The sequence below is a fragment of the Diadema antillarum genome, unplaced genomic scaffold, assembly GCF_040938485.1.
Source record: "Diadema antillarum isolate AM-2024a unplaced genomic scaffold, OU_Dant_1.0 seq00001041_RagTag, whole genome shotgun sequence".
Lineage (NCBI taxonomy): Eukaryota > Metazoa > Echinodermata > Echinoidea > Diadematoida > Diadematidae > Diadema > Diadema antillarum.
The window spans coordinates 612,438-636,953 of record NW_027271872.1 but is presented as its reverse complement, the minus strand read 5'-3'; the positions used below and the strand labels follow the sequence as shown (position 1 = coordinate 636,953).

At 39.2% G+C, this 24,516-nt stretch overlaps 1 long non-coding RNA gene across 1 annotated transcript in view; it reads right to left on the bottom strand.

Moving 5' to 3' along the window:
- LOC139742999 (uncharacterized) overlaps positions 1-24,516 on the bottom strand; it is a 99,131-nt gene that overhangs the window by 61,515 nt on the left and 13,100 nt on the right. The window contains exon 2 of the long non-coding RNA XR_011711733.1: positions 6,765-6,974. This is a non-coding gene — a long non-coding RNA (uncharacterized lncRNA). The remainder of the gene's footprint in view (positions 1-6,764; positions 6,975-24,516) is intronic.

Sequence of the window (24,516 nt, the reverse complement as noted above, 5' to 3'; positions counted from 1 at the left end):
TTGATTTCATGTCAGTTGACATTGGTTCATTTGATTTTTGGTTTACATCGGTTTGTAGCTTTGATAATTCCATATTCGCTGTCTTAAATGTATTTTCTGAGGGTCCCATGTCGTACAAGCTTTGCTTTTTAGTGGGACACTCCATTTCCACTCCCATCCTTAACTATCTTGCATAAATATAAAAAAAAAAATACAATTATGTTTTCTTCATTTGTTACTCATTTTCACATGTATTTCATAAATTAGCAATTTTGCAATTATTACAAATATGTTCTGCTTATACATTGTAAATAATTTCTGTTTATTTGATGGAAATGAAAATAAATTTGAACTTTGAACTTTAAAACACATAAGGCTGGGATAATGACTGCAAATTCTTTATAGTGTTTTGAATCAACGACTTAATCATCCCTTCGATGTTGATGTTTACTGTGACGATCCTCGGACCTAAAAAGTCACTCACGCCTCAGTGGACACGACAGGAAACTCGGTAGACAGTCCCTGAGTGAAGGAACAAAGACCTGTTTACACTGTGTCTATATTGAGAAATCCATTGAATGTTTGCTCGGTTGTTGTTTTCCCTTGACTACAAAAAACAAGCTAAAGACAAAAAAAAAAAAAATCCTCATTTCAAAACTTAAAGCAACATCTTTCACATGAAATGAGAAAACAACTAATTCATTTCACTCTTCCCAGCAGGAGGGAATACCCAGAAAAAGAGAAGAAGTTGTAAACCTAAACGTAGAGTAATCATTTGACAAACAGCATGAAACACCAGATCACCATAGCGCATCACCCTCGAACAGATTTCAATCATATACAGCAGAAAGGAATGATCATCATTAAAGGGAATGGCTGGTAACTAATCAGTGGGAATCAGTGGGAATGCTGGGGGAGGATTGTTGTACAATCCTTGTGGGATTCATTTAAGAGCACATATCTATTGTTGTGTGAAAATGATTTGCTTCAGAATGGTCTCATATTCAAGTAATGTGCAGTTTAATGTTTCCAGGCTAGCATGCCTGTACAGTGATGGGGCATTAAACTGCACATTACTTGAATATGAGACCGTTCGGAAGCAAATAATTTTTACATAACAATATATATAATGTACTCGTAAATGAATCCCACAAGAATTGGAACAATCATCCCCCAGCATTCCCACTGATTCCCACTGATCAGTTACTAGCCATCCCCTTTAATCAATAAACAAGAATTCCATCGAACTGTTTTCCCTTGGAAAAAAAAAAAAAAAAAGAAATAGAGAAGAAAAAGAAAATAAGCCAGAAGTGTGAAAGAACTCCTAGTATTTTTCAGGTCTTCTCTATGCAAAGGCTGGATAGAAGGAAAAAAAAAAAACCTGTCCACTTTGGTCTCCATAATGACAAAGATTTGATGAACATAATTTCATATCTTACAAAGTACTTCAAACTCCTCACATCCATACACGGACGGATGGTTGGATCTAAAATCCTGGAAAGGTGAGAAGGTAGCTGAATTGGGCTACAGTATGGACACAGGTGAGATTCGACTTCAAATGGTACGCAAAAATGATGGCTGTGACATTTGCGAGACTTCGCTTTGTGTGCTATCTTCATCCCGACCCCCTTTCTCGGCCATCCCAACACTCCCCCTTGGAGAGAGGGAAGGGGGAGGGGGTGGAGGAGGTGGGGATGAGTCCTCCCTACTTTTGGCACTGCCAACCAAACTAGACAGAGTCCATCCACATTGCAGCAACAAACTCTTATTGCACGCTATTACGTACGGGTCGAAAGATTTCTCCATCATTTGATTCAGTAATCATCTTATATAATCTCTGTAAATCCTTGCCCTCGAGAGAAATCAATTTTAGAGTTGTGACTTCGCTCCGAAGATTCCCCCCACCCACCCCCCTACTCTCAAAGGACGTCGCAACGAGCAGCAGAAACTGCTTGAATTTCACATACGTCCGTGACATCCTTAGTGAAGATGCCACTGCTACTGCAGTTGACCCTTCACCCAATGTTGCTGTACTACGCTCTGCAAAGCATGAATGAAAACACTGTGAAGTGCCTGTGTCACATCTCAAACTGCGATTTGCAGCTCCCCTTTCGCACTGAAAACATAACATAATTCGTAGGACAGACAGAAAGAGACATATCTGTTGTTTCTCCCCACAGGTATGATCTTCATACCTAACAGTGCCATTCTTACTGCTGCTTTACTACCTTGTTTGATTTTATCCTTCCCCAATCTCATTCCCCTCCCAAATCCTTGTTTTCAAAGGCATGTGACAACAGAATGACTCTGATGGGATTTGCAAAAGCAAGAATGACCGATTCTTTCCCTTTTTCCCGCTATTTAGTGTACAAGAATATGGCAGTATTATGAACCAAACAATTCTCAACATGATCATACAGGCCTCGATCATTTGAATATGGTGGTCAGAGTCATGTGATCACAAATGTCACAAGACGATATGATGCCATGTCACTTAGGCTGCGTTTATCTAACTTGAGAGAGAGATTCACGTTTCCAAACGCGTTTCGAACGGTGTTTGCAAACGTGGTTTGAAACGCGATTCTCGGGGTGCCGCGTTTATCTAACCATCCTACAATCACGATTCGAGTGGTGTCACTGGGTAGCTACTTTGTGCCATTTGACCCGGGAAGTAAAGGTCAACTGCATACCACCAAACATGCCTCATCAGTCACACACAAATAATGGACAGAGAGCACAACCGGAAACAGCTGGGATTTGACCTTGAGATATAAACGCGTTTCAAAACGGCATTGCGTTTATCTACTCACAGAACGGTCATCGTGGTCTCAAACGTGTTTCAAAACGCCCCTTGAAAAGGCATTCCTAAACGCGTTTGAAAACACAGTTGCGTTTATCTAACCTCTGAAAATGCCTCAAACGCGTTTAGGATCATGATTCTGCCTCTGAAAAATTTTAGATAAACGCAGCCAATATATCACACCAGCTTTCAAAGGTACCAACTTCTTAAATTTTCTGAAATTACTTTTATTTTTTTTTCTAGTACATTCCTTTCACTTTAACTTTTACTCTCAGAGTCACTTCTCTTAGAGGCATTTCATTGTTTATTATTCTTTTAGAGCATCGGGGCATTTTTGGGTAGAGACTCACAAGAAAATATTGGCATATTAAAGAGAGATAGGAGAGACACTGGTACCAATGGAGAACCCATCGGAGGAGGTGACTGGCTCATGCTCGCCTCCATCTGGAGCAGTAAATGATCCCATGCCAACAGGGTAATTGCACGCTGGGTTGCGGGTGACGGCGTCATATGGACCCTCCACGACGCAATGCGACACAATGTGTCACGTCACACGGCCCCCCGATCTCCCACTTCCCGTAGCTTTCGTCAAAGGCGCCCTCGTTGTCATTTTTAAGAGAAGCGAGCCGAGGGTCGTCACAAGACACAGTCAAGCCCCCAGCGAGAGGGCCTTTGGAGACCCATTCAAATTTCATAACTTGCTCCCTTGAATTACCAAAGTTTGTTACCAGTGTTTGGTCTCTCTGGTGTCATTATTGCTAATGACCAAATGTCAGCCGAAAGATCTACTCATTCTCATCGTACTGCAGTTGAAGCCTCTTTTACAAGGTACATTGGGAGGATGCGAACAGAAAATCGGGTACTGGGTGGCTCAAAAGGTTACGAACCAATGTGGCTCCACACAGCACCAATGTGTGTGTGATGATTTTAACAACAATGATGCCTCGACAAAAAGTGCATGTCACATTCTTCCTGTACTACAATCATGGAAGATACTGGCGGGGGGGGGGGGGGGGGGGGGGGGGGGGGAGATGATATTATGCAATCACGTTAAAACGAGGAATAGAACTCATTGTGTGATGAAGAAATAAGTTTATTCTATATGCAATTTGTACCCTCCCATCTGTGGCTCCAAAAATACTCAAAGAAGTAGTCTACTATTACTAAAATATTCTCTTTTTTATATGGTTTCTTTGAAATACCAGTTGGTGAAGACATAGAATCAAAACGCATCTTATCCAAGTAATCCTTTTTTTTTCCTTTCTAAATCTACAGTATGCGGACCATTATCCGATTTTAAAGCATGCTGGACATTGTGTGTCAAGAACATCAGTTGTGTCCTAAAAGCTTTAGTATGGGATGACCTTAAAAGGAGAGATTCTATTGGGGAGTTCTTAGAACTCCTACATACCAGGGATGAGGGTAGAAAGAAGGTTATATAATTGCTTTGATTCCGACCAGTCCGTCCGCTTGGCACAAAAGCACTGCTCATTCTTCGTGACTTTACTGACATTTGATTCGATACTTTAAAAGACCCAGTACTTAGGTAGAGAAGGTTGACTGACTAGATTGATCTTTATTCACAGTCTACTGGGGTACATTCGAAAACCACAAGTAGTGAAGCCTGCCAGAATAGAATAGCCTGTCAGCGAATATGTGCATCGAAGCATAACATGCTCATCAGCAAAAGCTGACTCCAATTGAAATTCTTGTACTAATAGAGATCAGTGATCAAGCTGAACACTTTGCAACAGGTAGGCCTACATTGTACTTCCAAGCCGGGCTAGCCTTCCCATTCCGTGGCATCCCCAAGCTATGAGCCTATCGAGTCTCTCCCCCATTCAGATGCATGCCATTTTATACCAAAACTCGATAACAAAACGATGTATAAAGAATCATTGTATAGTCCACAGACCATTCAGACACTAATTTCAACCGTTCTGGGAAACGTCGCATAGATGTGCAGTTTCCCACTGCGCATGCTGTTATAGTCATGAGTGACAGCTGTGGGGTCACCTTTCGTGGGTGCTCCCATTAAGCCCCGCCCAGTTATACCGTTCTATATTCGCCATACGTTCAGACGCTCATGGAATGCTGATTCGTTATCGAGTTCTAGTCCGAAACGATGCTCTGACCGTCGTTTTGCTATCCGTCCTTTCGTTATACGTCGTTTTAGTCAGCGTTCAGACGTATAAATTCATTGTATAGCTATACTGTTCTAGTATAAGTTTTTTGCGTTTGAATGCCCTGTCTATTACACAGCTGACAAGGATCAGCACCCTAGACTACACAGAAATTGTGGGCACAAAAAAAAAATTAGGCCTACTTCTGGCTGTGGTATTTGTTTGTTTGTTTTTTGTGGTTAGTTTCTTTTTTATAATCTTGTAACAGAATAACACGTACCAGACTTGCGCCCAAATACCACAACTACGAGAAACACTCAAAATGCAGGCTATCCACAATAAATACTTGTCCTTACAGGCTATTCAAAAAAAAAAAAATGTAGGGGCATTGGCTATTGTCCAAAACCTAGAAGTGAAAAGAACCCAGTTCCATTCAAATGGACACGGATGTGGATTTCCAAAGGAGCTCCACCATCCGTGCAACAGGTAGTTTCCTGTCCGAGGCAACTTAAAGCCTGGTTGGGTTTTGTCTACACGGGGCAAACATGGCTGGTACCAGTAGTGGTACAGTAGGTGATGTGTCCTTGCGTTCACCTTCACAGTTGGAACCCAACTGAATACACTGTACATTGTATATTACCAGCCAGTAGCCATATGATCATTGCACAGTACAGTAAAACCTGCCTCGGTGGATCATCAGGGAAAACATACGCACAGTATGTTCAAGGCGGCCTTTATGGACAGGCGGTCATTGTGGACAAGTTGGTGACTGTACAACGTTCATTCTCAAAAGTCTTTCTGTTCTTGGATTAAACAAGAATAATATGATAACATGACTAATGCTGGAAAACAGTGATATTAAAAAATACTTATCTTCATCACCAGTGCCAAAAATGAGTGAACCACTGAGTTCTCGCGAAATTAACTTCTTGGTTCTACCAAGGAGGTTCAAGAGATGGAATCACAACAGTCTGATATTCCCTTTGATCCCATGTTTGATGCCGCCACTCAAAAATATTTGCATGTGCCAAGCTGGATCTGCGGGATTGACTGTTATTTCATATGCTTTATCTTCAGGTGAAATTTCATTTCACTTAATGAATAATCAAGCAAAATAGCCCTAACATTATGTTAGCGTTCAAAATGGATCTTCAGATTGCTCAGAAAGACAGCGGCACTGAACCCTGATCATCGCTGGCACAAATGCAACCTGTGGAATTCTTTGGTGCATCCATAGAAAACCTGAGTGACAGTTGTTTGGATAATCATGGCCAGTTGGAACACTTCATATCTTGACCTATTTGGTTCTACTATGCATGGGGTCATCTAACATACAAGATAAGAATGATGATTAAAACTGGTAACAGAAATAAGGATTATGATCTGATGACATCGATGATGATAATATTGAAGTATATCTATTGCTGATGCTAGTACTGAAACTAAATCCTCTCCCACCCCCTTCCTTCAGCATCGAGTGGTTCAATAAACCTCAGCAAGGTAATACTGTCATCCCATAGGTTTGACCAACGAGCATCCCATGGCACCCACGACCACACTTCATCAGCAACAACATCTTTTTTCATTCTCCCATCACAAGAACCCATTTCACACTCACAACGTAAGAGCACTCCTGATGCACCAGTCCGATGGAAATCCTTTTTTGCCACTATACATACAAACACATAACACACAAACACACACACACACACAGCTTCTCATTGCACATGAATTCTGTTTTTATGTCAGTTTGACCACTTTTGAAGAGCAGTCATAGTTTTGGAATGTGAACTGCGCCGGGAATCTGCTTAAATGAGACGGGCTCCCCTGCACACTAACTGGCAGTGGCGAAGGTTACTTACCCAATGACGCGGTAAGATGAGCGCGGAAGGGTGTCAAAGTGGAGGGAGTCTCGGTGTCGTCTCCTCATTTTACGGGATCAATCGAGGGGTTCGAGTGATATTTCCTGCGTGTCAGTGTGTCCAATTCAAGAGGCCAGCTCTGGGATGTGGCGGTGGTGGCTTGCCTTCGCTCCTCCGCGCGGCAGAATGCCGGCAAACTGCCACGAAATCCTGCAAAAGCGGGAGATAAAGGGGGCGGGGAGAGACAGAGGTGTCAGGCCAATTCGTCCGCTCAATTCTCTTGATTTCCATACCTTGACTTCCTAACAGGATTCGTGCCCAGTCCCAAACTTCCCCCAGTGACAAATCAAAGAGTGGTTGATTTGATTTGTCCAAACAGTCAAGATCACCTCTCTACCCACATCTATTATCAAACTCTGAAAGTACAATTCCAATCTTGTGCTCAAGTTGGCCCCTGAAAACTAGAGTAAAATCAAATAAAAACCAAATTGTAGAAGTCTCATCAAAATCTCATGAGGAATACAAAAAATTACGGGACTGTTTGGTTGCACCAGCTTTTCACAAAATAGTAATATCAGTCACTACCTATTCGCAATGACATCCTTGCCACATGTGTCTCCTAGTCATCTTGCTTTCAGTTTAAAGGGATGGTATAGTATTGGTAGAGATGAGGATCGGGCTTCAAACTTTTTGTAAGATATCAAGAAAACACAAATAGAATAGTACAGAGCATACCATTCTAAGAGAAATTCAATGTTTAGTTTATTAAAATCAGTTTTGGAATGGCCAAAACATCCAAAAGCAAAGTAAAACAAAGCGATAGTAATAAAGTGTGGGTCCCACACTTATTAGAATCGCTCTGTTTTGGATATCTCAGCCATTTTAAAACCAATTTTCATCAAATAAATGTTGAATTCCTCATGGAATTATATGCTCTTTCATATTTCTTAAGAGGTTTTTCATTATGTCACCAAAAAAATGTTAGAAACCTGAAATTAGGTCTCAACCACAACTATACGATCCCTTTAATAATATTGCAATCTGGCATCATATTGGCCTCTTGCTCCCTGATGATATGTTTTTAAATGCACTAACTGTAAAACCAGACATTTTTGGCGTGCATGCCACTTTCGTGGATTTCGCAAGGAGCAAAGATTTGCAGAAGTAAAATGCAAGTGAAAGTTTTTGTCTACGCAGTTCATTGAGTGCCAGTGGCAATTCACAGGAATTTCCTGCTGCGAATGTTGCTTGTTTTACAGTGTTTCTGTATATGATTAATTAGTTTCTCAAGTATTACCTGAGGACGTTTAGTACTGTCTTTTAAAATGATCAAGCGGTAACTTGCACAAAATTATGAGGACAACGTCAATACTTCCATAACAACTGCTAGCATTATCAATGATGAATGACTAATGATAATGACAAGAGTAATAATACTTTGTAATACTACTAACAATACGTAATACAACGTACCTATTAAGAATTAAAACTAACAATAATGAAAACAAAAACCATGATTATTACAGTACTGTAAATCAAAATAACTACTGAAACAAATTTCAATGATCACATCATTATCAGTGCTACTATATATCTATGGCAGAGTCCCTGTCTGTTTGATACAGATCTTTACATTCAAAATGCTACAGTAGGATGTTGGAATTGATTGGATCCACAATGGGCTGTAGTCCATACAAAACTCTGCTATTGTACCATTGCTACTATATAACAATTTCACACCATATGCTTCAGCTTTGAAGACCACAGTGAAAAGTCGCTCTCCTTTTTTTTTTCACTCAACAAGAAAGGCATTAGCAGTAGTGAAGCTATTGTAAAGTCATACACTTCATCTAGCCAAGCATTCAATCTCCGCTGTCATATTACAATCCACAAATTCAGGGCATAATTCTCCTTACTACTGCTGTTATTCACGACTAAAAAGCACATTAACAAATAATGCCACAGGTTTATTAAGTGCTTTCAATGCGGCAGTCACGTATGACTTCTTGCAAAGAGTTCGTTGCGAATCAGGATTGAATGGAATCATACCGTGCAATGTGATGCGGAACCGACACCCCACTCGTCCATTACATTTCAAAAGGAAATGAGATTTATGTCCCATTCATGATAAAAAAGTAAAACGTGCGTAAGAGCACCATCATATGATATTTACAACTTGTATCTTTGTGGGCTTCCCTTAGTCTTTCAAATCCAGACCCAGATACTACTTATGGCATGAAGTAACACTGTGTCCACACACTAAATTGAATCAACACGCAATATCCAAAGGGATGCTTGGTCTTTGCGATGCTTCCTTCGGCTAGACTACTCCGCTGCATGATCTGCCTTCTTAACTCTGGTATCCCGTATCCTGACCCTACATACATCGACGCCAAATTAATCAAAGAGAAATGGTCTCCCAGGACTAATTCTGTGCGATACGGTGGGATACCCCGTTGCTCCTCTTCATAGAATTTCTTGTTTGCCACATCCGTGGAACCGTATTGTACAAGTATACGTGATTTTTACTCGCCATAGCGACGCCACTGAGTAGTGACTGCTGTAACACAAATCTGTGATTGCCCACCTCGGTGGAGGGAATATAATTATGCAAATTCAGCAGAATACACACATTTACTACATGCATGCACATGCATGCATCTCCAGTAGTAGATGCATGCAAAGACAAAGACACTAATAAACACAACGATGAAATGTGTGTGTAAATTCTTGCCTTTTTTTATTCACGAATCAATAGTTTGACCCAAAAGCCACTGAGTTTACAAGAAAGCATTAATTCAACACATACTAGACATATATACACTTTTGCTTTCACTTTTGTCAATATTTTGGTAATTAAGATGCAATTCACAAAATGTGCATATTTTAAAAAAAAAATCAGCGTATACGCAGCATCATGTGAAAATAATGTTAGAAAACATAGAATGTTTGGGAGATGTGTGTACATCACAGGAGGTGTGCTATGTATTTCATAGAAGTCAACTTTTGAAGGTACTCACAAAAACATGAGTATAAAAAACATTTTTAAAAATGTTACACAAGAAAAACATTGCTAAAACGGCAACTTTTCTCAAAATATACCTGTAGACCTTTCCAAAGTGTGCATGCCTTTAGAACATGGAATGCAAAATCTGAAAGTAGAGAACGCTACAGAATGTCAAAAACCTGTTGCTTCTCCACCAAGCAAAACACCCCTAACATTCAGTCACTTGGGACTAGAGATGTTGTGAACGTAGTATATCTTTTCACAATGACAAGCACGCCCCACCTCCTAGAGAAGGCACAAAACGAGGCAGGACGGAGGTCCCGCGTGTATGTGAGAGTCACAACTCACGCATGTCGAAGATCCCACTTCAGTTGCCAGGAAGAGCCGTGGCAGGGGGTTGAAACCCCGCTGAAGTGGGTCTTTTCCACATGCCATTTTGGGAAAATGGGGCGAACGATACGGATCCCTCGCGCGAGTCACCCCAGGTTGCTGGTAAGAGTTGCCCAACGATCTCTTTCTGTCACATGATGTCGTCACATGACAGAAGAAGAGGAGGACAGCATTCCATTCTTTCCACATCTTCAATGCCTGAAGACATGTAATCTTGATTTACTGAATGTTCAGTATCAGCATACTCTGACAGCAGGTTTTACCCATTTCGCCCTGGGGTAATTTGGCTGCGGAAGCTATAAACCTGATTGTCCTCAAACTGACGACTAGGATACAGTTTGATGATCAATGCTAAAATATCGGAGAAGATTTTAAAATAATAAAACTGGCTGTATTCACTAAATCTGCACAAACCAAAAGATATTCACTGTAATGACAGCAAATGCCAGTTTGAGGTTCAGAAAAAGTGAACTGTAATTATCAACACAAGTGTGTTGCCAACTTAAGGATCAGTTGATAAATTCAGCACATTTGCGGCTTTAGAGAATTCTTGAGTTGATATTAATAATTAGAAACATGATCAGAATAGGGCACAAATTAAAGGCAAGTTTTTATTCTACGATGTACCATACAAAGTACTAGCACTGAATGCTGAAAATGATGATAAAAAGGTAACAGCAATAAACCTGAGAAAAAATGTGGTTCGGAACTCAGTGGGCTAATTTTGGAATTACCTGTAATCACAAGTACATTATAGAGTAGACACAGACCTGACATACATTGTACGTTAACATAAAAATCTTACACTGTACAGCATCTGGGGTAGTATTTATGTTTGGCTTAGCAAGCAGATATTTCATGGGAGCAATTGTCAAGGGTGCTCATGTCATGGAACCAGGAAAGGAACATCCTGATTATTGTAAGATTAGCACACACACACAAAGTTGATGTACAATATGATACAGAATAGCATAAACTGATTCAATTAAAGTTGATTCAATTTGATGATTGTACTACAACAATATTGTTCACATGTACACTGCCCTCTTTTACTGTTGATGAGTGAGTTTTACATTTTACTCTACAGGTCATTAAAGGTCCAGTTTACCTTTGGGAGCAGTGATTTTAAAAATGTTCAAGATATCATTTAGATTATCACATTTGATGCATATGTGTACGTTTGTTGTATCAAAAAACATCCTACCATATAAAAGTTTTGCAATAAAGCCTTAGATATAAGGAGATATCAGTATTTTTCTCATTAAACCGTAACTGTAGACGGTTTAGTCTGGAAACATTTTTATCATAACTATTGTTCACATTTTGTGTATTTAACAACACTTAACATCGATTATAAGGATTCAAATTTTTACAGTGGTTGTTTCTATCCCTAACTCACATTTCAGAACTATTTTGAAGCACTAATGCTGGGGTTTTGTTTCTTGTGCAAATGGTAAATTATGCCTTTAACACCAGCCATATACAACCACTAAACTCTCCCTCCCATAGAAAAGTCATGTTAAATATCCTGTCTGCAGCCGCCACCTATCTACAATGGCCCATTTTTTCGTCTCCCTGGGGAAGCCGCTATAGACAGGTTGATACCAAAATTACATATCACAAACATCATTTTTACTGTATGCTTTCAAGCATATTGATGATGAAGTGATCGCACAAGAGTACATCTGTGTATATCATTTTTTTTTACATTGTGTCTTAATGTAATATGGGGATGGTACACAGTGCAAGGGTTTCCATCCCCTTGCGATACTAATTACACACAAACTGATACCCCATTAGTACATAAATTTGAGCTGCTTGGAACCTGTTAAAAAACAAACAAACAAACAAACAAATATGGAGCACTGGATCATTTATACTGCCTACAGATGCAAATGACCAAAAATCTGCTGTTATATTTTTGTCGCCATGCCACAGAAACTGATTGTCCAAAGATTAAACTCCTAGTTCACATGGAATTTCATATGCCTGTGCACTGTACATACACAGTATACATTAGGGATTCATCACCACGTAATACAGAGTGACCCCAAATATCAGCTTACGGGTCCAATACAAGACGTATCTCGAATTACTCCCAGCTCAGGGCGCACTTACACCGAGTCAAAAACTGCTCGAACGCTGTCGAAACCTCTCTTCATATTGGTGTTTCAAAGGACGGGTCGGATTAGATTGGCTTGGCCGACTCAAGTTGACTTACAATGTGTAATTCACTGAGCAGGAGAACATTTACACAAAGTTATTGTGGCTTGAGAAACGGACTTCTTTCCGGTATGAATGGGGGTGCACTTCTTGATGATGGCTCGACCTTGAATACTGGGTATATCACCAATAGCTCATCTTCCGCAACGAAGGATTGCTCACGAAAGAGCACGCGCTGAACATGGGATGTAGCCTGCCGTTTATTGTATTGTCTCAGGATATGACATGGTGGGCTGATTTCTTAGAGCAAATAGGAGAGCTACTTACAACATTAGGACGGATATACCTCTTGATCAAGCTGGTTTCTGCGATCAAGAATAACACACACACACAGACGGGGTGGAGGGTCTCACCTTTAAGTGAGTGAAAGGATCTCAAAATTTAACAGATAGTAAACCCACTCTGTAGACCACATACATTTTCATAAGGCCTGCTATGACATGAAAATTTATTTCATTGCTCGCACCATCTCGTCAAAGAAAAGAAAAGAAATTAAAATGGAGAAATGAAATACATATGTCCAATATGACTCCCCCAGAGCATAAAATGAAAAAGTACCTCTGTATGAAAATTGGAAAGGGAAGTCACTTTACCTACTGTACATGCTATTGGGTCTGCTGTATTAAGGCAAAGCCTCAAATTACTCAGATCGGGCAAATTGAAATATGCTAGAGAATCTCTACTCCGACATTCGATGGTAATGTACATCGCAAAATGAGAAGTGGCGGAATATGTTTTTTGATGGCTTCGGACATGACATCCGTCGACGGTATGAAATCAGGACCTAATGAGATAATGGGGGTAGCAAGTTAAAAGAAAAGAGAAATGGATGGCGTAAGCAAATGGTCCGCCACGTAATAACATCAACTACAGTATGAGATAGTGAGCCATCGCATTGGTCGGGAACGTGAGGAACAGACAGACAAGTTTGAATTGTTTGAATCTTGGCAAGTGAGTCATGACAAAGGAGTAACTTGTGGCTCGCTTCTCTTATCCATCATGCAGCAAAACAAAAAACTTGTTAACTACAAGCATTCATCACCACAATACGAAACCCTTCCCATGATTCAGTGCATCTAGACGTTCAAAAGGCATGAATGTGTAGATCAGCTCACGTGTTTCTGAATTCTGCCCTATCTTCTCATCTTCTATACCCTTGTTTCACAGATGAATGACGCGGTACACACCATCATAACAAAAGATGTCTGGCATTATATCACAGACAAAAGGACAAAGTCATGGGCCGATGGCTTACAGATACATTGCGGACCAATAACAATAGCAAACAAAATTACAGGTTGATACAATACCCTTGCATTATACGACGCCTGAAGATGAGTATCAATATTTATAGAATCACTTCTATTGCATTGTACTGTGAATCACAGACTGTAAAAGACTTCTAAAAATGAATGAATAGAATGATGCAAAAAGGACAGATGTAGAGATTAGATATAGATTAGATATAGAGATGGGTAGATAAATGGATGATTACACGGCCTATTGAAGTCTCTAAAGAGATCATATGGGCCGCATTAAAGCTTGATTGATACCTGACAAGAATTGCCTGGATGACAGCATCATATCATTAAATTACAGGTATCTTCAACATCGCTCCCATTCAACACAAAATCAACAATCTGGCACAATGCTCAGTCGTCAGTGCCTTTGTGGACAAAATAAGCACAGCTGGAGGAGATTTTAGCTGTGCCCTTCCTCTTGAAGAGAAAGGTAGAAGTAATTAACGGCAGCAGGACAAAACATCATGCAATGTCAATGACTGGAGGAGGTTGATTACTACCAGAATCACACCAAGCTTTAGAAACAGGTTTCAGTTTCTTTTAACAGGTCACATTAATCTCTTTCAACTGCAGTACAGACATTGTAAATTACCCCGTTCAATATTAAATTCTGAAATCCCCATGTAGACTTAATACACAGGCCACCAGGTTCCCATATGGAACGGGTACTGCTAAACGACAGACAAACTTTAAGAGCTGTACATATATTGATAGGGAAATCAATAAAAGAAATGAAGTACAAAACCCTGAACAGTTCCTTTTTCCTTTCATGAAGTCGATTTTGAGAGAAAAAAACATATAGATTCAGTATCTAATTAATGGGCCTTTGAAAATTCTGCATGCAGTAAAAACAAGCAATCATATATGAACAAGAAGGGGCTTTTCGGAAGAGTGTTTTTTTTTTTTTTAATAAACTCTACCATATGAAACATCGACAATGAATATCAAAATTCTGAATGAAAAGATCACCGCATTGAAAAACAAATCGTCGCTGGGGTGACAAGACCTTGTATCTGCAATTTTGGTGAAAATGACTTTTTTGGATTAATGGTCAAATAATGGGTGAAGTGATGTCCTGTCCAAATCTAAGTGTCTTAACCCATAAATGAAGCCACCACGGCATTTCCACGGAAAGGCTATCCCATTCGCTATAGTGCTTTGGCCGCCATGTTTTTTGGCTCCCCTGAACATTTGACATTTTGTAGATACGAGGTCTTAGCTCGTCCAGCGACGAAATATGTGTTTTCTGGGACTTAAAGGGATAAGTGGTGTTACTTGTAGGAGCTGACTTGTGCCCGTATCACTGCATTGATTACCAGATTACCAGGGTACCTGGTACAACTGAAGAGAATAAATTGTGATTTAGTACTGTAATCTTTGGTATGTGTATTATACATGTACATTGTAAATATACGTTCCAATAAATACAGAAAGAGAGAATGAATTGTGATTTTTTAATGTACTTCTCTTTGGCTGCGTTTATCTAACTCGAGAGAGAGAATCACGTTTCCAAACGCATCTGGAACAGTGTTTGTGAACGTGGTTTGAAACGCAATTCTCGGGGTGCCGCGTTTATCTAACCATCCTACAATCGCGATTCGAGTGGTGTCACTGCGTAGCTGCTTTGTGCCATTTGACCCGGGAAGTAAAGGTCAACTGCATACCACTAAACATGCCTCATCAGTCACACACAAATAATGGGCAGAGAGCACAACCGGAAACAGCTGGAATTTGACCTTGAGATATAAACGCGTTTCAAAACGGCATTGCATTTATCTACTCACAGAACGGCGATCGTTGTCTCAAACGTGTTTCAAAATGCCCTTGGAAAGGCATTTCAAAACGGTGCTCCTAGACGCGTTTGAAAACACGGTTGCATTCATCTAACCTCTGAAAATGCCTCAAACGCATTTAGGATCGTGATTCTGCCTCTGAAAATTTTTTAGATAAACGCAGCCTTAGAGAAAAGCACCTTCCTTTCCTCAAATGTATTTTACGTAATAAAATGGTAGATAGCTACCTTTAAACAGAGAGCAAGAGAGAGAGAGAGAGAGAGAACATACACTGCTTGGAGTACTTCCTTTATCAAAATAATGCCGACAATCCCAAGAGAGCTATATATGTTGTGCAGTGTACACATGAATGTTTGCTCTTCAAGATAAGAATGAGTTGGCACAGTGATGAAAATGTCACAGTGATACCCCTTCAGATAGCCATGCTCACCAGAGGGAGTAGCCTCATCTCAAGGAGTCTTTGTGTATTTTTCTTTCTCCACAGCGAGCTTGTACACTGTACATGTACATTACTACTGGAATTAATAGACTAGTTTGTTAATATTACAATATATTCAAACTTTATGCAAGCCTGTACTGCAACTGAATTGTTCCTGAATATCAGAATCTTGCTACCGGAGTATCAAGTAGCAAAAATCAAAATCACTCTGCACCAATCCATTTGATCCTACATACTGTAGAAGCTATACGCGTAATGCATACTTTATCTCGGCCTGCCAGCCAGCATCAGCATTGCAGTATTCAGAGGAGTGAAAAAGCAAATTTTTGGTGGGAAACAATATTTTTACCATTCCTGCAAGAGATATGTGTAGTAATACAATTTGGAAATTTAAACAGTATTTTTCATGAAACCTGGCACAACATTTATGGAGAAAAAAACAAAAACAGACAGTACAAAACAATGCGCAAAAGTAAGTTGGTATCTCTGAATGTTGTACCATTTTGAATCAACTACAGATGAGAAGAATGCTCAATTTTGTCTGTTCAAGCGACTCACTGAATAATATTCAGTTGAAGACTCCTCCCTGCTTATGAATATTCATCACAGAATTCCAGTCCACGAAAGGTCCTCTTGCCGAAGTGCTCAGCTTTGGGTTGCCTCGCATCACGATTGTCAAGTGTTAACGATACTGCGAGGCCTCTAAAGAAGGCTAGCTTTGAGTTGAAGTGAAGTCCCATGTACATGTACCAGCATTCTAGGTAAATATCAAGTTTTGTGGAAATTGGATATTCATATGTAACTTTTGCAGTGAAGACCATCAGACATATCAGATGGTGGATTATTTGTTCAGCTGGTGCCTCTTATCAAAATCATATACGCCCGGTGCAAGCATATTTGCCTTAATTTTGACTGCAACGGAAAAAAAAGTTTGCTATGAACTACCCTAGCACTGATGCAAAAGACTTCACAAATTGTTAAAATCTGGCAGGTTGGAATGCAACACAAGCACACACATGTAATTCTTTGAAAAGTGCATTATTGAGACTATTTTATTTGAAGGTGATCATGATGACACATGATCCAGTTCCCTGCTTGTGAGTATACACCTTGTGGCCTTGGTGTAAAGAAAAATAAATAAATAATAACAACAAAATTTCGGTCAGGACCCTATCTATTTCAAGACATTTACTTAGATCACTCTAAAAAAAAAAAAAAAAAAAAAATTGTGTCTATCAATCTCTTTCCACTAGCTTCCTTTTGGGTAGAAAGAAATTGAAACTGCAATTAGTTACACTGTACATGCTCTTTTTATACTTCAAAAACTGGAAACAAAAACACTCAGGACTGAGATTAAAGGCATAATTTACCATTTGCAGTTGCAGATGAAACAAAGACCCAGCTTTAGTGCTTCAAAATAGCTCTAAAAGGATATCAACGACCAATGTAATGCTAATCAGTATAATCAATGTGAAGTATTGTTATACAAAATTTGAACAATAGTTATAACGAAACAATTTCTAGAATAAACCGTCTACAGTTATGGTTTATTGAGAAAAATTGTGATATCTTCTTTAACATTTTAGGTTTTATTGCAAAATTGTTTATATAGTGGGATGTTTTGTGATATAACTGACCTACATGTACACATGTAAATGAATCAAATGTGATTACTCAAACATTTTTAAAATCACTGCTCCCAATAGTAAAAAATACCTTTTTAACTGATAGCCAAATATGATAACAGGAACATGATCCTAATTTGCTCGACCCAGAATAGCTTAATTTGAAACATGCGCCTGTCTTGTACATGTGTGCAAACAAGCCATTCTGACTGTCTGAAAGGGCTCAGAGTTTTTAATTCAGTCCAAAATGGGCTATCTGCTATCTGAGGCTGAAAGTAGTTTCATGCATGGTTATACTGCATGGAAGTAAATTGGAAAACAGCAGCACATTCTCTGCATGCCATTTTCTCCTTACATGGAAAAAATATAGAGCAGGGCATGCTCTACGGAAGGCGCATTCGTGAAATTTGTGAGTAAGTACGTAGACAGTTAATGTAGAGCTATGCGTAGCAGGATGATTAAGTTTACTTAATTTGCAGTGCATCGAGGGATAGCGGAGGTGATTAAACTGCCGTAATCAGTATGTAAGAGTCATTAATGTGCATTTAATGACGAGAATGGCATTAAAATGTGAGGATATTGATCTACTTGAAATACCAGCAGCTTTCAGTGCAGCGACAGACCAGTAACTTGTACACCACGGGCACAGCTGCCAGGTTAATGCAGAAGTCTGCACAACTGTATTACCATGAAACTAAATGTTCCCTTTAAACGTAACTATGCAATGTTAATGCCACATCGACTTGTATTGATTTATAATACCCTGATCATCACTTTATACGTGGGTGACTAAGTATCTGAATACTTCTATGTTTCCCGACAATGTCTTTCGTTAATCATACTAGTTTGTAGTAACATGGAAACATGCAAGTGTAATATGCTCAGTCTAAGGAAAAGTGCATTTTAATGCATTTTGTTATTAAATCATATCAATACTTCAGTATACAAATGACACACATGTCTTTTCGTGTGTCAGTCGGAATTGTGTGCATAAGGTAACTATGGAATGCTTAACCCACGAGGCGAAGCCGAGTGGGTTTAGGCTAAATTCCATAGTTACCGCATGCACACTATATTCCGACTGACACACAAAAAGACAAGTGTGTCATCTGTTTTATAGAATGGGTAATTTTCTTGCCAAAAACCCATTTTTCTATCGTGTTACCCGATGACAAATTTACTGGATGCATTTCCTTTTGGCTTGCCATAGACGAGAGCCCGAAAACCATGCATCAGTTTTTACTGGACGCATGGCTTTTCTTCAGAACCATGCATCCAGTAAAAACTAATGCATGATTGTTTTAGCTAATAGGTGTCTCGTACTGAGTGCGGGAACGTTTGCTTAGTGCGCAAACCTTTGCTACAAGTGCGCGATAACATGTTTACCACTATGACTCAGCGTGCGGCCAGTACAAAATTAACACATAGCTCTCGACCAATGAGATCGCAGGATTCTTGCTACCCATTCATTCTATAACAATGACTGACAGATGATGCTACTGGAAGAATCTTGGCTTGGAAGATTTTTTGTATGTGCACTATACATGCAGATGTTCTATTGTTAACTCACATTGAATCAGAAAATTCAGGAGTTACAGAACAGAGGAGATTGATGAACGAATGAATAGATGAATGAATGAGCAAAGGACGGAAGAAAGGAAGGAAGGACAATGCATAGTACCATGCTTATTGCAGGAGCCATATGTTTTGGGTAGATATGGATCTTGCAGACATGGTAATTCCATCAAGTTTCCAAAGGTTAAGCGGAGGTCACAGTAAGTCCACTTTCAGACTACAAACGAATTATTGTTTACAATCAACTTTTAGAAGCAGGTCTTTCATTATTATTCAGAGCTATCAAACTGACTGAGCCACTGCAAATGAGTCTAATCATCAACCACAAAATGCAAACATTCTATTTGTATCACAACTACAATGTTGCAAGCCTCACGGCCAGGTCACACACAATTTGAAGATTCGTCCGGATAAGAGCACATAAACATAATCGATAGGAGAAGAGTGCGCACTCTGTTGATGGAATGTATGCAGGTCAAGCTGCCCAGCTCCTCCTCCTCTTTCTCAAAAATGTTTCAGACTGCTATTAAATCACGCCAAACTCATTTGGAAAACACCTCTGGCTTTGTACAAGAGCAGAATGTGATTCAACAAAATAGGTTTGGTAGAAACTTCATTAAATCTACTTTCTGACCCTCAAAAAAAGAATACGAGAATAAATGCAGAAACCCGTTTCAATATATGTTCACATACGAGTTGCTTAGCCAATCTGAAAGGGCCCTCAAGTTTCAGCAAGTGGCAAAAAGTGATTTCTGGACTTACATTGTGATATAACAGTAGTTTGTTGAAGAAATTCTTTGGTATTAAGTGCCTGTATCCTTCCTCCGCGAGGCCGACGCCCACTTGTCTAGAGAAGACACCTGCTGTTCGCTGATTAAAACCCTCCTTTCTACTTACGGCTGCATCAGACCACTATCCCTGTCCATCGACCAGTCCCTGTGAAACAAAACTTTGAACAGTCTCTTATTCTAGGGTGCATTTACCAACTCACTTCCGATGCGGAATTAAGGTTTCCAAACAACTTTCAAAGAGATTTGGGCAGTTGACAAATTATGCACAAATGTTTTGACTAAGGGGTTAAAGATGCCTTTGCGTACCACCAAAAAAGCATGATCGCAAACAGGTTTGAGCCCGAATAGTATTGCTGCAGAGATGATAAAAGAAAAGTTGTTTTGACACACCTTTATATCTCAGACCTACCCATGATGTCCGCCCCTCAGGTCAAACTGCGCGATGGAACTGTGCAATGACGAGGCCTTCATCTCGACTTGCGATAGAGATGATATACGCAACAACTGCAGAATTGCGACGTGAAAGGACTTTGCAACATGACAGTGGGTATTGAAATGTGTTCCAAACATGGAAAAGATGATAAATGCAGCCCAAGATATATTGAAAATATAATACGTGAAATGAAGTTTTGATAGAAACCATGAAGTCAGTTCAACAGTGCTGACAAAATATTAATCAATTCAAGGGACCTACATACCTCATACCTGACTGAACATACAAAGTTTTGATCTAATATAGAGCGTTTTTTTTGAAAATTCTTTGTTTTATGTATGAAAAATACGGACAATGTGCTTCAATTTTGCTTTTTCTCTTGAAAACTGTGTGGGTTGATGGAATTCATCTGTGTCTTCATCTAAATAGATCTGATAAGAAGGTAGCATCTCCTATGAGATCAGTCATCTACTAGCATTTTTCTTGTGAAAAGAGGAACATTACTTTGTACTGAAATTCAGAGTACAAAAGAAATTATCAGTATTGTTCAGGAAACACTGCTGTCACTTGGTTATGACAAAAAAAAATCCTAGTCATATTTTCAGCAAAATATGCCAACAATACAATACCAGCACATGTACCGCAACCCACAGTACATATATTTTTTTTTCTCTGTTATTAGAGAGAAGTGTAGCATTCACATTCTATTCTTGAACGGAGTTGATCGTAAAGTCCTGTGGGATAAGAGGCTTTCAACACTTTTCATCTCTTTGACTATATTTTAGCTCATTTTCCCAGGTTTTTTTTTTTTTGGGGGGGGGGGATTTCAAAGTAAGCCTATTTAAGATAACACTGGAAATAAAAGCCTGTAGTGTCTTGCTTGGCATTCATGTTCACTTGAGGGGGGGGGGGGGGGGGGGGGTGAGCCACTTCAGTTGAGCATTTCTAAGTCTGTCTCAACATGGACCTACATGTACGCTTGTAGGTCCATGGTCTCAATAATGGATTCTTATGACAGCAATGTACAGTCTGTACACTGTACATTGTTATTGTACATTGCTATTGAGGCAGCAGGAGGCATAACTTACAGAGATTTCTGAATAGAAGCAAGGCATCTACTTCTAGACCTCTGCTTTATCTTTCAAAGAGAAGCACACATTTCATTTTAATCATGTTATTCTCTGGCAAGTACAACTGTAGAATGAAAGAAAACTGGTGTCAATTTTCTACAGACCATGTTCTTCAAATCAATTTAGGACTGTCATGGCCCAGAGGTGATTTCAGTCTGAGTTTGGCTCGCTGTGCATTTCAAGTCGGGAATGGTATGACCTCTGAAACATGACGGAGAAAGTGGAAGCTTTAACCCGTCAAAGATGAGTCCCAAGAATACTGTAAAAGTGGTTTCTTTCACGGTGGTTTTATTTTCGCGCTTTTCGTGCTTTGAGGTTAAACCGCGAATTTAACATCACGCGAAAATGTTTTGAACTCACCGCTTGTTACAAAGCTATTGCACATATGCACACACGAAGATTCTGTGCATTGTGTGTATTGATGCTCAACACACACATAGGGATCCCCACACACAGCGATACCATGCAATGTAGGTACAAGCATGTTATAAAGTACTTGAGAGACAGGATTTCAGGTAAGCCTGCATTTAATTTCAACTTCTATTTAATAAATAAAAGAATAATTGGATTATAGTTTGGGTTTTCATGTACAAAATAAAACAGTTTTGCCCATTGTGAATCCACAGATTTTGCCGACCGCAAATTTAAACACACGCGAAAAAGTCGGCACCGATGGAAAGTGCGAAAGTATCTGTACGCTATAGAAACCACTTTTACAGCACTCGGACCTGCGAGTGTGTACATGATAGTCAAGCGTCTGAAGAACTGCATGGTTTTATAGACCAGTTGATAATTCCACTTTGCACGTGAGCAGAAAAAGATCATTTGTATCAACAAGAAAAAAAAATACTTTTTGGTTTGTTAATTCACTGAGAAATACTGTGATGTGATGATTGTTTATGTAATCCTTATCTAAATGATACTTGCCAGCACATCCACATGACAGCAAGCCTATATTTGGCAATATCAAAAGAAAAAGGTTTTTATTGCATTCTATAAAAAAAAAAATGAAATGGATATCTGCTAGAATATCAACTGACCAACTATATGTATTCTGATCACCTGGTCTAAATGCAAGTCTATTCTTTGTTTGAACAAGAATTCCATAAATTGTTACGGCACTGGTTACGCTGGGCAAGCTTAATATGCATTTGCACCGCCATGAAAACGAGTTAAAGGGATGGTACAGTATTGGTGGAGATGAGAATCGGGCTTTTAACTTTTCGTGAGATACCAAGAAAACACTTATGATATAGTGCAGAACATACCATTTTAAGATGAATTCAAAGTTTATTTGAAGAAAATCGGGTTTGGAATGACTGAAACATCCAAAAACAAAGTAAATCAAAGCGATCATAATAAAGTGTGGGTCCCACACTTTATTAGAATCGCTCTTTCTTGGATATCTCAGCCATTTCAAAACCAATTTTCATCAAATAAATGTTGAATTCCTCATAGAATTACATGCTCTTTCATATTTCATAAGAGGTTTTTCATTATCTCACCAAAAAATGTTAGAAATCTGAAGTTAGGTCTCAACCGAAACTGTACAATCCCTTTAAGTGCCTAACCAACCAAGAAAAGAGAAGGTACTTTGTACCAATGTGTACATGAGCTAATTACGAACTGACTTATAGGCAAGCCACAGAGTTCGCGATGCAGCTGTTGTGCAGAATACCATTTGCTGTTCAAAGACTAATTACAGTGCCTAAACATGATAAAGATGCATGCATGTTTTAGGAATGTGATTACTCACAAGACGTTTTAGTAGCCTCAAGCCTCTTCCATGTTAAAGGGCTCGTACAGTTTTGGTTGAGACCTAACTTCAGGTTTTTAACATTTTTGGGTGAGACAATGAGAAACCTATTATGAAATATGAAAGAGCATGTAATTCCAAGAGGAATTCAACATCTAGTTGACAAAAATTGGTTATGAAATGGTTGAGATACCCAAAACAGGGCAATAATAAAATGTGGGACCCACATTTTATTACGATCACTTTGTTTTACTTTGTTTTTGGATGTCTCGGCCATTCCAAAACCGATTTTCATCAAATAAACTTTGAATTCCTCTTAGAATAGCATGCTCTGTACCATTTCATAAGTGGTTTCTTGGTATCTCGCAAAAAAAAAAAATCAAAAGCCAAATCCTCACCTCCACTAATACTGTATCATCCCTTTAAACTCTCTCTCTCAACTATCCCATCCCACCAGCCGACTTGTGCCTGAAAGAACATGGAGGATTTTTAGCAGGTAATCCCTTTTCTTATGTTGACGACGAGCTTAGTTTTGCTCGGACAGACTCTAGGCTGACAAGCCTGTCTTTGTGATCTGCCTTTTGAAATAAAAAGCCGCTTTGTCGAAAGTCACACGTTTTCTCTTCAATCCATCATCACGTGTCCACAAAAAAATTCATGCCACAGAGAAAACTCTCAACACTTCAGATGTGGACATTTTCATAGGATTGAATTTCTCATGCTGGGCTGATTACACTGTACATTGAACTTCACTTCAATACAAATGATTTTGTGGATTAGATTATTTCTGAATATATTTCAAAATCTTCCAACAATATCTGAATGTTCTTCTCTACATGCTAGTTTGAACAGCAGAGCCCAATATTCATGTAAATTCCACATCGCAAATGATTTCCCATACAAAAATTACAGTAGACTTTCAAAGACACATTGTTCCCCCACAAGCTTTGCACAGATACACCCTCCCGTGTCCTGCAATTCAGTATCTAGACAAACGAACAAACAGCATGCACACTTTGCCATAACACTCGGATGACTGAAATACCTATTTTTTTCCCCCTATATTTTGCCCTCAGTACATATGTAAATGACACTTCATTTATAACCACATATTCTTAACTGAAATTAAGGCTGGTAAATGACATATCAGCAAAAGTTCACTGACCTTTGATCTCAAGGGATTCGGTGGGGTCATCACATAATGTGGTTTAAAATTGAATGTTGCATATAATGCCTTCTCCTAAAGTTTGAAGACTACTTCCTTTAAGATGAAGGAAGAGAAACAGAAA